Genomic DNA, 12654 nt, shown 5'->3' with positions numbered 1-12654 from the left:
AAGGCCAGCCAGCTGTCAAAGAATGGCTTGGGTGCGTATGCCTAGACAGACCTCTAAAGATTAGACCCTAAGGGAATTTAAGACCTGGTGCACGGTTTGAGATGTGATTCCTACGACATCAGAGAGTGCAGCCCAGGCCTGCATGGGCGAACCAAAAACCTTTGTGATTGTGAACCCAAAGACCTCGGCTAGCCACCTCCCAGTCTCTTGGTTTCCCTCTAAATATTTGCTCGGAAATAAAGAAAGTAAGAATGGACAGTGTGCGGTGGCTTACGCCTGTAATTCCAGCACTTTGCAGGGGCCAAGGCAGGAGGATCTCTTGTGCTCAGAGGTTTGAGACCAATCTGGGCAACATGACAAAACCTCATCTCTAAAAAAATACAAAAATTAGTCAGGCATGGTGGTGTGTACCTGTAGTCCCAGTCACCCAGGTGGCTGAGGTGGGAGGATTGCTTGAGCCCAGGAGGCGGAGATTGCAGTGAGCCATGATAGTGCCACTGCACTCCAGACTGGGTGACAGAACAAGACCTTGTCTCAAAACAAAACAAAAAACCCAACGAAGTAAAAATGACTTCCAGTGGGTGACTGAGCAAGGCTCCTCGGAACTGGAGAGTTTGTCAGCGTTTCTAGAAAAGTGAGACTCACATACCCTGGCTTCTAGGCCAAGTGTTAGCCAATTGTAGACCAGTCAATTGGTCTTGTAAAGCATGCTTGTGTGCGTGTGTGTGTGTGTGTATCATGCATATGTTATATAGTGTTATGGACATATGCATGTTTATATGTCTATACACACCTACAGTCTAGTATCTATGTCAAGCAAACTTATAAAAACGAGTGACTTACAGCAAATGAACCTTCAGTTTTCTTCACACAACCAGTACCATAAAAGATGAAAATGGAATTGACACGAGGGCAGGAAGGTTACTGAGAAGCAAAAGCTCCATCTGCTTGGAACTGGCCAGATGATTAATCGGCTTCTGCCCAAGCCCAGAAACTGGTCTTTGGTGGCTCTCCACACCCTGCCCCATAAGGCCCAAAGCTCCTGGGCATCTCCTAGATCAATCTTTCCTTACTCGGCCCCTTGCCATCCATGCTGACACAGATCTTGATTCCCAAATGGAGAAAACCTGTCATTAACCACTTCTGCTGAGCAAGCCTGCCAGACACCGTGCACTTCCCAGACACACAAATCACCAGTGGACAAGCCTCTCTGAGCCTTAGTTTTCTCATCTGTCAAATGGGGATAAGAATACTAGTATCTTTCTCAGCTGCTGGCTTTGAGGATTAAATTGGTCATACTGTGGAACTCTTAGAAAAGTAGTTGGCACAAAGTGAATGTTCACCTAGTAGAGCTGGAATTATTACTACCCGTGTTGTTACAGACGTCACACATCCCTGCGCTGTTGCCAACAGTACTCCTGGAGTGCCACTCTTGGGGCCTTCCCCAGCCCTGGACACAGCCCTTTCCTCTCAAATCAATGATCAGGGAATTCATAAGGCAGCAAATGGCTTCCCCATATTAGGGCTGCTGCGAAGTACCACATACGAAATAATGTACAACCCTGGAAAAAGCTCAAGGCCTGGGAAAACACCAAGTGCCTGGAATCAGTTTGTTGTGAAATCAATGCTAAATCTATAAAAAGCTGAAGTGGAAGGACTTATATGGAAGAAACTTTTAAGTCAACAATTCGGATGAAGAAATGCACAAGAGGCGTCCTTTACACAAATCTGATGTGATCCTGTCCTGGTTTTAAATTGAGATGCAGAGCTCCTGAGAGGACAGCTGATGTGCGTCCATGTTTGGGAGCCATACTGCAGCTTCCCTTGGCCCCTTTAAGTGGCTGCCCATCCCTGGCCAGGGAAGACACAGGTGAGATAGGCCACAGGTGCTTCCTGAAACTGTCTCCTCCTGCCTCCACTTGACCTTAGCTTTGCAAATCCTGGGGGCTTTGAGGGCACCTCTGGGATGCAACTTGTTGGTTTCGTGTCTACTTTGCCAGGACCTGCCAGCAGATATGGGCTGCTTGTCTTCTTTGTCCCCAAGTCCCTATGTACCTCCTGATGGTCTGTGGCCTGGATGGGATGGAGTCCTCTGCACCAGGCACCTACTTAAGGCTCTACCCACCCACCACTCCCATTCTCTTTGCTTGTTACTATAATCCCCATTTTCAGAGGAGGAAACCTCTCTTAAAGGCTCATTTTACTCAAATTCAGCAGCAAAGCTTGGATCTGAACCAAAAGCTTTGTCGTACTTGCCACTTTCTCCTCTGGATGACATTTTGGTGGCTCCATGTTACATTCTCCACTAGACTGTACACCTTTTGAGCTCAAGGGCTGTTCTATCTATCCAGCCCGGTCTTACACATGGATGTTGCTGAAAATGGATGAGGATGGATGGATGGATGAATGGATGGATGGATGAATGGATGGATGGATGGATGTTGGTGAAAATTAAAGGGAAACAGAGCATGATATTGATAGAATTAAAGGAAGTTTCTTTTGTATATAACTTTTATTCTGATTATAATGTTATTACATGGTCCTAAACATCCAAATACAGGAATGTAGAATATATCAGATGAAAGCCCTCCAAGTTCAACTCCTCAGAGTTAACCATTATTAATGGTTTGGTATATGTTCTTCAAGATTTTTTCTATGTATATACTGGCATATAATTACGTACAGAATTCTTTTCAAAAACTGAGTTCACATGATATGTGCTATTCTGCATCATTTTCTTTTCCAGCGAGTGTTCTGGTTTGGACATCAGTCTTGTGCTTTTTTTGAAATGGCTGTGTTCTGTACATGGTCTGCATGTAGCATTTTGCTTAATGAATCCCCTATTGATTGGCATTTGTGTTTGTCCTCATTTTTTTTGAAATTTCAAACAATGCTGCAACAAACGGAGGGAAGATAATTTTAAGAGGAGTGTGTCCAGGTGATGAGGAAAAGCCAGCAGGATGGAGAAGAGTTGTCATGTGTGCAGCAGACAGAGTCAACCTCATGGAGCCACTTGCCCAAGTAGGGAAATAAAATATAAACAAACTTCGATTCAAAGTTAGATTCACTTTCCCAAGTAGGGAAAGTGAATGAACCAGGGGGAGCAGTGGGTGCGCTTGCAATCTAGGAAGGGAAGGGCCACCTCTCCTTGGAATGAGAATGAATGCAGATAGGCTGTGTGAGGAAAGAATCTGGGTTTTGTGAGATGAGGAGGTCGGGGACATGAAACATGCTTTGATGTAGAGAGGACAGAATTGGAGGACGCCAAATCTGTTGGTGGCGCTCAGATTTCTTTGTGATATAGGAGTTGAGGTTGTATGCTGGGAACAGGGCACCTGGTAGAGGGGTCAGTAGCAAATGCTGAAAATATGTGGGAAGGTTTTGGAGGCAGCCACTTGATTCAAATATATGAGGGCTGTTTGAACAGCACAAGAACAACCTGTTAGGTTTGAGGCCCAGGGCTCGGCATGGAAGATTTGAGAAGGGCCATTCCTGTCGTTTAGGCTGCTTCTCCATGGGGTCTTCATTTCATTCCTCACAATCTCAGGACCTCTTCTGCCCTTCCTCCCGACATGTTTTCTTTCCTCTTTTTTTCTAGTTTTCTTTTGCAAGTCCTCATATCTCCAGAATCAGTGCTTTTAGCATTCGAGAAAGGCAGTTTTGTTTCTTCCTTTCACACCTGCACCTTTTTTTCAGGGACTTCAGAAACGCCTTCACGTGTCAGCAATGACTGAAAGATCCCAGCGAACGGCCGAGATGTTAATAACCATGCTGCCACCAGATGGCGCTCGCCACCCAATATCTTGGACATCCTGATCAGACCGGTAGGTAATTTTTGTGTGACAACGTATAATATAAAAGTATTTTATTTTATATTTTAAACAGGGTGTCGCTCTTTCACCCAGGCTGGAATGCAGTGGTGCAGTCGCGGCTCACGGCAGCCTCAAACTTCTGGGCTCAAGTGGCCCTCCTGCCTCAGCTTCCCAAATAGCTGAGACTGCAGGCACACACCACCATGCCCGGATAATTTTTTATTTTTTGTGGAGACGGGGTCTTCCTATGTTGCCCAGGCTGGTCTCAAAGTCCTGGGCTCAAGCGATCCTCCTGCCTCGACCTCCCAAAGTGCTGGGATTACATTTATGAAATGTGCACATGTCTAAAAGTTGTGCGTCTAGCTTTTGAGCATTTTCAGTTAAGGAACTGCAGATTTCTAAATAAAAACAACTTTGATTCATAGTTTGCCCTGTGGGCACCAAAGTGCTTAAGATGTAAGAAAAGAAGACACCATAAAACGATCATCTTTTGCTCATCCCATTTTGGAATAAGCAGAGGATTTTAACTACATTCTATGCTAGTGAGGGGTCAATTTGATAGTTGATGAATAATATAAAATCAAGCTCAGGGTTCCCAATGTATATTCTAAATCTACTTACTGAGTTAAATTTTGAAAATAAAAACAAAGCAAAACAAACACAATTATATAAGAAATATACCCAGGTGAAAAATGTTCAAATAGTTCAACATATGTCTAATGTATCTGATGTGACTTAAGCTACCAATTGAAATGTGCAGAGACATTTATTTTTCAGGACTCCATTCTGTGTGTCTCTGAGCTTTCATCCTACCTGACTCTTCAGAAGATCAGCTCAGACCCTTAGAGGAGTGGGGAGTGTGAACCCCGAAAATTTGAGACACATCTAAGTTAATTTAGAAAGTTTAATTTGAAAAGGTTGGTTAAGGACGCGTGCTTGTGCCACAGGCTCAAGAAGTCCTGATGACATGTGCTCAAGGTGGTCGGGGCACAGCTTGGCTTTATACATATTTGAGAGACATGAGACACCAATCAATATGTGTAAGAAGTACATTGGTTCTTCCAGAAAGCGAGGACAGCTAGAAGCAGGGACAGGGCTTCCAGGTCACAGGTAGGTGAGAAAAAAACGATTCCATTCTTTTGAGTTTCTGATAAGCCTTTCCAAAACAGCCAATCAGGATATGCATCTGTCTCAGTGAGCACAGGGATGACTGAATAGAAAGAGAGGCAGGTTTGCTCTGAGGAGTTTCCAGCTTGAATTTTCCTTTTAGCTTAGTGATTTTGGGGGCCCCAGATATTTTCCTTTCATGGGAGTCCTTGCCTCCCAGGGATTGAGTACAGCTTCTGAGTCTGATGTAAACCAGAGTGGGGAGTGTGGAAGGCCGGTACATGATGGGTTTTGTAATTCAACTCCTCCATCCCAACTCTGTGTGGAAGATTCATCATTTCTCACATAGAGTTGGCAGGGTCGCACTTTTCTCAGGTCTGACGGACCTTGCCTGATGTATTCATGTTACCTTCCTCCCCTTCCCTCTTCACGCCTTTCTCCAGAAGGGGCAGAGAAGCAGCCCTCTCCCTTTTCTTCCTGGACACCTGGTCAATGTCCTAGAGTTGCTTTGTTCTACAAGCTCCTCTATGATCCCCTAAGGCCTTTAGGCCTTCCTTTAGAAGACAAAAGCCAACTAGCTTACTTCCCCTGCACGTGCCCCAGGAGGCAACAGGTACGGAGTTTAGGATCAGCTTGAATGGGCATGAAGGAAAAGAGAAAGAGGAGAGATGGCATTCTCAAAGATTACCTCCCGGTGTCATCTCATCGCTGAAGGCTGTAAATATAAATTGTGTCTAGAGCCGGGCTTTGCAAAAGTTCATCTTTAGGTCACCTGCATCAGGGTCATCTGGCTGGATTTTTATTCAAAGCATAGATGTCAGGACTTTGCCTTCAGATCTATTAATCCAGGGGCTCCAGCGCAAGGCCTAGGCGCCCACAGGTGATTCTATTAGGCTAGTCAAGTTTGACAACCACTCAACAGATCAGCATCACCTGGGGGCCCAGCTTGTAAGAGATGCAAATCCTTGGGTTCCAGCTCTAGACCTACTGAGCCAGAAGCTCTGAAGTGGGCCCCAGCAATCTGTTTTAACAAGCCCCACCTGAGAATCTGTTGCAATCTGGCAGTGATTCTGAAGCAGTGGTTCTCAAATTTGCCTGCATGTTGGAATCGCCCTCCAGCTTCAAAATCCGAGAGCTCGGGCTGTAGCCCAAAGCAATTAAATCACAGTGTTTATGGTAGTTTTGAAACTGCCCAGGTAATTGCAAGGTGCAGGCAAAGTTAAGAACCACTGTAGCAGGTGGGGGAGTTGATACCTAATTCACTAGGACTGGCCAGGTGAAGTGGCTCACACCTGTAATCCTGGCACTTTGGGAAGCCGAGGCGACAGGATTGCTTGAGCCCAGGAGTTTGAGACAAGCCTGGGCAATATAGTGAGACCCCATCTGTACAAAAAACAAGAAAACTAGCCAAGTGTGGTGCTGCATGCCTGTAGTCCCAGCTACTTGGGAGGCTGAGGAGGAGGATTGCTTGTGCTCAGGAGGCAAAGCCTGCAGTGAGCCAAGACCTGAACACTGCAGTCCATCCTAGGTGACAGATTGAGACCCTGTCTTGAAAACAAACCAAATAAATCACTGGGCTTTTCTCACAGTAAATATATACTCACTGCCAGGATATCCTGGTATTATCCTCACCCTGAAAATCTCTGTGGTTGTAAACCTTGTTATCGATGGGACAGGGTCATCTTCTGCCTGTGTGTCTGATTTAGGGGGTCTGATGTGGAGCCTGAGAGTCAGCATGTCTGATGAACTTCCAGGGGATGCACATGTTGCTGGTCCAGGGACCATGGTTTGAATAGCAAGACCCCACCCAAGGTGTCCGTTACTCCCATTGCCACAGGAGCCTTCAATTGCATCTCTCCAGCTCAGCTCTCTTTCCATCCACTTAGTGATTCAAAGGCTCCCAAATGCCGTCTGACTGAGACACACTCTTTGTCTCCTGTCCCTAAATACAGTCATCTTTCAGTGTTGCCTGGTTCAATTAACTCATTTTTCACATCTCAGCGTGGGTGGCCTTCCTCAGGGCAGCCTGCCCCTCCTGCTCCCTGGTTTCGCTCACTTTTCCAAGTCATCATGTGAGAATTATACACTCTTTTAGAAACCTCTTCCCTTCCTTCATCACACTGGATCTCCCTCAGTGCAATAATCTGATTAATGGATTTCTGAATAAGCTCCAGGAGAACAGGGACTATTTCTATGTTGGTTCACCAGTGTCTCCTCACCCTGAGCACCATGCCAGGCCCATGGTGGGCACACCATAAATATTTATTGACTGACTGACTGAACAAATGAATGGATGAATACCATCGACAGTTTCTGAATATTACGTCTATGTAATGCAGAATACGAGTTTCAGAGCTACATGCTATATCATTTCAGAAATGCCTAGAGGGAATTGTAGAATGCAATCAATAATAATGAGTCTTGGAAATTTTTTTTTTTTTTGAGAGGAAGTCTCATTCTGTCGCCTGGGCTGGAGTGTAGTGGCACAATCTCTGCTCACTGTAACCTCTATCTCCCAGGTTCAAGCGATTCTCCTGCCTCAGCCTCCCAAGTAGCTGGGACTACAGGCATGAGCCACCATGTCCGGCTAATTTTTTGTATTTTTAGGGATTTCACTGTGTTGGCCAGGCTAGTCTCGAACTCCTGACCTTAGGTGATCCACCGCCTTGGCCTCCCAAAGTGCTGAGATTACAGGCGTGAGCCACTGAGCCTGGCCAAGTCCTAGAAATTGTATCTTAGCCCCATGAAAGTAGGGATTCTGTCTGTCTTCTGTACAGTAGATTCATAAGGGGAAATCTGTAAGCTTTGGTCTCTGCTCTGCAGGGAAGAGTCTTTTTCATGTCATGAGTCCAAGCACAGCACCATGTTTTACAGACGTGGTTCCTCAGTATAGACAGTCTAGTTGAGAATTTATTCATGTATTGTTGCTTTAGGATGGTACTTTAGAGGAACTTTTCTCTTCTCCCTGCATTTCAAAATCAACCCCTGAAATACGGAAGGGTGGGGACTTGTCCCTCTTCCCCTTCCTTCCTTCTTATGCTTCTCACGAGAGACAGAGTGACTTGTGGGATTGGTGACAGTGGGGAAACTGTCCCTGCTGCTGTTCCCTCAAGCCTCCTGGCTCCTGTTCTCTAGGGACCGCCTGTATATAGGCAGAGTGCACCCTCTCTTTGTTTCTGCTGCCATGAGGTGAGCTCTCCATGACAGGGAGCCTGCATTCTGGATTGAAGGCTTGCGTTTCTCCTTTGCTACCTGTGATTAAGTGGAGGGTTTGGAGAGTTGTAAGACTGCAAGTCCAAGCTATGGCCTATGGAATTCATGCACCTGCTTGTTCTCAGCTGCACTGTCTCCAGGGTGAATTGCTCAGCTGTAGAGAGGTGTGAGTAAGCAGCTCCCTGAAGCCCCAGCAATTCTCAATACTTAGGTTTATAACTAATCTATACAAACATGGGTATGGGCTTATCAGTAATTCTAAGACACACACACACATACAAATATATACACTCTTGCATGTATATATAATCATATACACACATATATATGTGTATATATAGAATATATATGCGCATGTGTATGTGTGTTTATATATATATATATATATATCTCAGCAAGGAAGCACTCCATCATCTTTGACTTAACAGGCATGAAACACCGAAACATCAAGCATTCCTTTCTAAGTGGAATTCTAAATTCCCAGGTGAATTTCCCAAAGGCTAGACTTGGCACAACTTTGGAGACCAGTGCCTCTTATAGGCAGGTAAGCCCTACCGGGCCCATTCTCAGAAGAAACCACTTCATATTTTTGCATACAAACCCTGCTATGGCCTCCTTCAACATGGCTTTTAAGTGAAGTTTTATGAAAAGATCTGGAAGAATGTAAACTCACATGTGACTATGGAGAACACCAATTATATCCAGAATCAGGGGGAAATCAGGAGTAGGGGGTGGGTAGGAACAGGAAGATCTCAATGCTGATGCTTATAAGTAAGGAATCATCCCAGGGTTTTATGCAAGTTTATATTTGGTGTTACTTCATACTTTTGGAGCTGCTGTTTCTCCTTGTGGGATCACAGGAAAAAGCAGAACTGGGGAAATCTGAGAACTTGGATCAACTAAAAGGGACTTTCCTCAGATAAGCTTTCAGAAGGAAGTGGTCAGCATTCTTATGGTAGAGAGAAGATTATGAAAAATGAAAATCTATATTTTAAAAAAGCCTACAGAGATGAGCTCTGGGTATCTGGGACATTTCTAGAAAGTTCAATGGATTTAAATCTAGAAAAACAGGAGTTTTGATTGAGAATATGTAACAAATGGAAGAGCAATAAGTTGAGTATCACCCTTTAAATTAATAAAATTGTTAAATAATGTATGAATATAGTACAAATGTTGAACATAAACTTTATGTACAGGAGAAATGATTAGTAGAAAAAAATTCCCAGATACTGTACACTAAAAGAAAAATGTTAAAAATTTTCATTGTATGAAGAATATAGAATTAGCCTCTTGAGATGATGTAATTTATTAGTCAGGTGCAATGGCTCACGCCTGTAATCCCAACACTTTGGGAGGCCAAGGCCGGCAGATCACCTGAGGTCAGGAGTTCAAGACCAGCCTGGCCAACGTGGCAAAACCCTGTCTCTACTAAAAATACAAAAATTAGTCAGGTGTGGTGGTACATGCCTGTAATCCCAGCTACTGCGGAGGCTGAGACAGGAGAATTGCTTCAACTTGGAGGTGGAGGTTGTAGTGAGCTGAGATCATACCACTGCACTCCAGCCTGGGTGACAGAGTGAGACTCTATCTAAAAAAAAAAAGTGGGGGGGAGATTATATAATTGATTAGATATCCAAAGTAATGAAAAGAATTTAAAACATTAAAATTAAAAATCTTTTTCAAGTAATAAAATAATTTTAAAAGTTATCTATGGAGTGTTTGACAGATGTCAGACCCTGTGCTGCATACTTTTTATGGTTTATCTTACTTAGGTTTACAACTAATCTATGTAAAACATGGCCATCAGTAATTCTAATACACACTTATAAGTAATTCTAATACACAAATATATACATGCTTTCATGCATATCTATGCATATACACACAATATGGACAGCTATATATGTGTGTATACAGAATATATAGGTAGGTCTGTACGTGTATGTATTTCTCAGCAAGTAACTCCATCATCTTTGACTTAATTAACGGGCACGAAACACCCAAGCATTGTGCACATTCAGCAACTGTCTTCATGAACTGAAAGTCAAGCAAGTAGAATGAAAAAGACCTAAACCCTCAAGCTATCAAGTAACTATAGGCTTCAAAATGCCATTTATAGGGTGAGGGTTGGTGACAGAAGGGAATAGTTAGTGGTTGGATTGCTCAGAAATACGAGAGAGAGAGAGAGAGAGAGAGAGAGAGAGAGAGAGAGAGAGAATGTTCAGCTAGAATGTGCAAGACAGACACTTACTGATATTCAAATGCAGTTTAAAAATGGGGGCCATTGTCTATAAAAAAAAGTGGAACTGTAGGAGAAAGAGGGCTGGTCACCCAGTTACCTCAAGGTTATACATCTACATCTGCACATGCAAAAGGAAATTCATGACCAGCCCCATTTTGAGACAAAGCAAAAGCAGTGGAAATAAATGATGGCCTTCAAATAAATGTGGCCTTCAACTTATTTTGATACTGCCCTCCCATCAGTAAACATTTAACACATAGCCCTACATATTTCTGTATTAATACACTGGGAATATGATAAAAAATAGCCACAGACATACTTGTAAAAAGATGACTGTATCTGTTCTTACATTTTCTTCCCAAATCCCACTTTGGAAGCCCATCTAGGGATCTCAGAAGCAGAACATCAGCACCCAGAAGGGACTTCCCACCCCACTAGGTGGCACTTGGCACCATGTAACTAGAACCACAGCGTCTACGTATTCAGTAAAAACATCCTCTTACCCACAAATGTAATCAGCAACTCTTATCAGGACTTACAGGACTTTCAATTCCGTTAATCACCTGCCCCTGTCTATCTAATTCTGCCCTAGTGTTCTTGTTCAAATTGTCTTCACCTTTGGGCCCTAAACAGAACTGCCAGTCCGGTATAGTTAAATTATATCTGCCCCCAAACAGTGCCCAGGGGGAAGCAATTTGAGTTTAAGTGCAGCTCCACTCCGGGGAAAAGGTTGAGAGCACCAAAGTTTATATACAAAAGGAGGGAAATTGAGCACTGCTGCGGGGTCTGGGCTTTCCTTGCAAAAGTGATCCCTGTAATAACAGTTCCTGGTGTCCCAAAGGAAGATGTGGTACTTCCCAAACTGCTCTGCAGGCCGGTTGCTTCAAAAAGTATTCCAGGGATTCGGACTTCTGGGTCCCAGAGATTGAGCAGTTGACTTTACATCTCTGATCTCACCTTTATCTCCGAGTTAACCCATCATCTTTTTTTTTTTTTTAATTTTTTATTGGATTTTAGGTTTTGGGGTACATGAGCAGAGCATGTAAGACAGTTGCGTAGGAACACACAGGGCAGTGTGCTTTTCTTTCCTTCTCCCCTTCACCCACATTTGGCATTTCTCCCCAGGTTATCCCTCCCCACCTCCCCCTCCCACTGGCCCTCCCCTTTTCCCCCCAATAGACCCCAGTGTTTAGTACTCCCCTTTCTGTGTCCATGTGTTCTCATTTTTCATCACCCGCCTATCAGTGAGAATATGCGGTGTTTCATTTTCTGTTCTTGTGTCAGTTTGCTGAGGATGACGTTCTCCAGATTCATCCATGTCCCTACAAACGACACAAACTCATCACTTCTGATTGCTGCATAATATTCCATGGTGTATATGTGCCACATTTTTCCAATCCAGTGTATTATCAATGGGCATTTGGGTTGATTCCAGGTCTTTGCTATTGTAAACAGTGCTGCAATGAACATTCGTGTACATGTGTCCTTATAGTAGAACGATTTATAGTCTTTAAGACAACTGCTAATACTAGCCTCATAGAGGTGATGTGAGGATTTAAGGGAATGATTGAAGCATTTAATTTGCATTTGCTGCTTAATAGAAATGACTTCCTTTCCTCCTTCCCCTCCACCCCTTACTCAATGACATTGTCGGCACACCAGTGGCTTCATCTTGAGCCCTTCTTCCTGAGATCCTCCTCACTCCCTCCTTGCCTGTCATTCCATTGTGGGCCTGCCCTCGTGAGTAGGAGCCAAAGTTGGGGTTACTTTAAAATGCATCTTCTCCACGCGGAACATGCTTGCTGTGTTCTGTTTTCTTAGGTGGCCTGTTCTGGAGAGTTATCATCTCACAGATTAATCTATCACAGTGTGTTAATGAAGAGGAGCGATGTGTTAAAGGACAGGACTAATGTGTTAAAACAATCCTTGGAAGGTTGTAAATTAGGAATTTCAGTTACGATGCCTCAATCCAAAGACAACAGAATCAGTCATGAGAAATGCAGGCCCAGAAGAGAGATGGGAGCTCTAAAGTGGTATTTAATGCATGTCACCTGTTGCTAAGTTCTGTTTGCTGGGCCTCCATTTGGACCTGGTTCAGGCATGTTACCACCGTCCCAGGGTGACAGCAGGAAACAGCCTAGTTCTGACTCCCAAAACAGCCCAGGCAATCTTCTCAGCAGTGTGGTCCCCCTGGACAATGGGCCTCAGATATGGGTTCATGGAGATGTTACTACAGACTTCTTTTGCTCAAGTCAACTCATGCAATTCACTGTTATGATA

This window comes from Callithrix jacchus, chromosome X (genome assembly GCF_049354715.1).
Source record: "Callithrix jacchus isolate 240 chromosome X, calJac240_pri, whole genome shotgun sequence".
NCBI classification, from domain to species: Eukaryota; Metazoa; Chordata; class Mammalia; order Primates; family Cebidae; genus Callithrix; species Callithrix jacchus.
The sequence above is the reverse complement of the archived record's forward strand: the minus strand, read 5'-3'. Positions refer to the sequence as shown.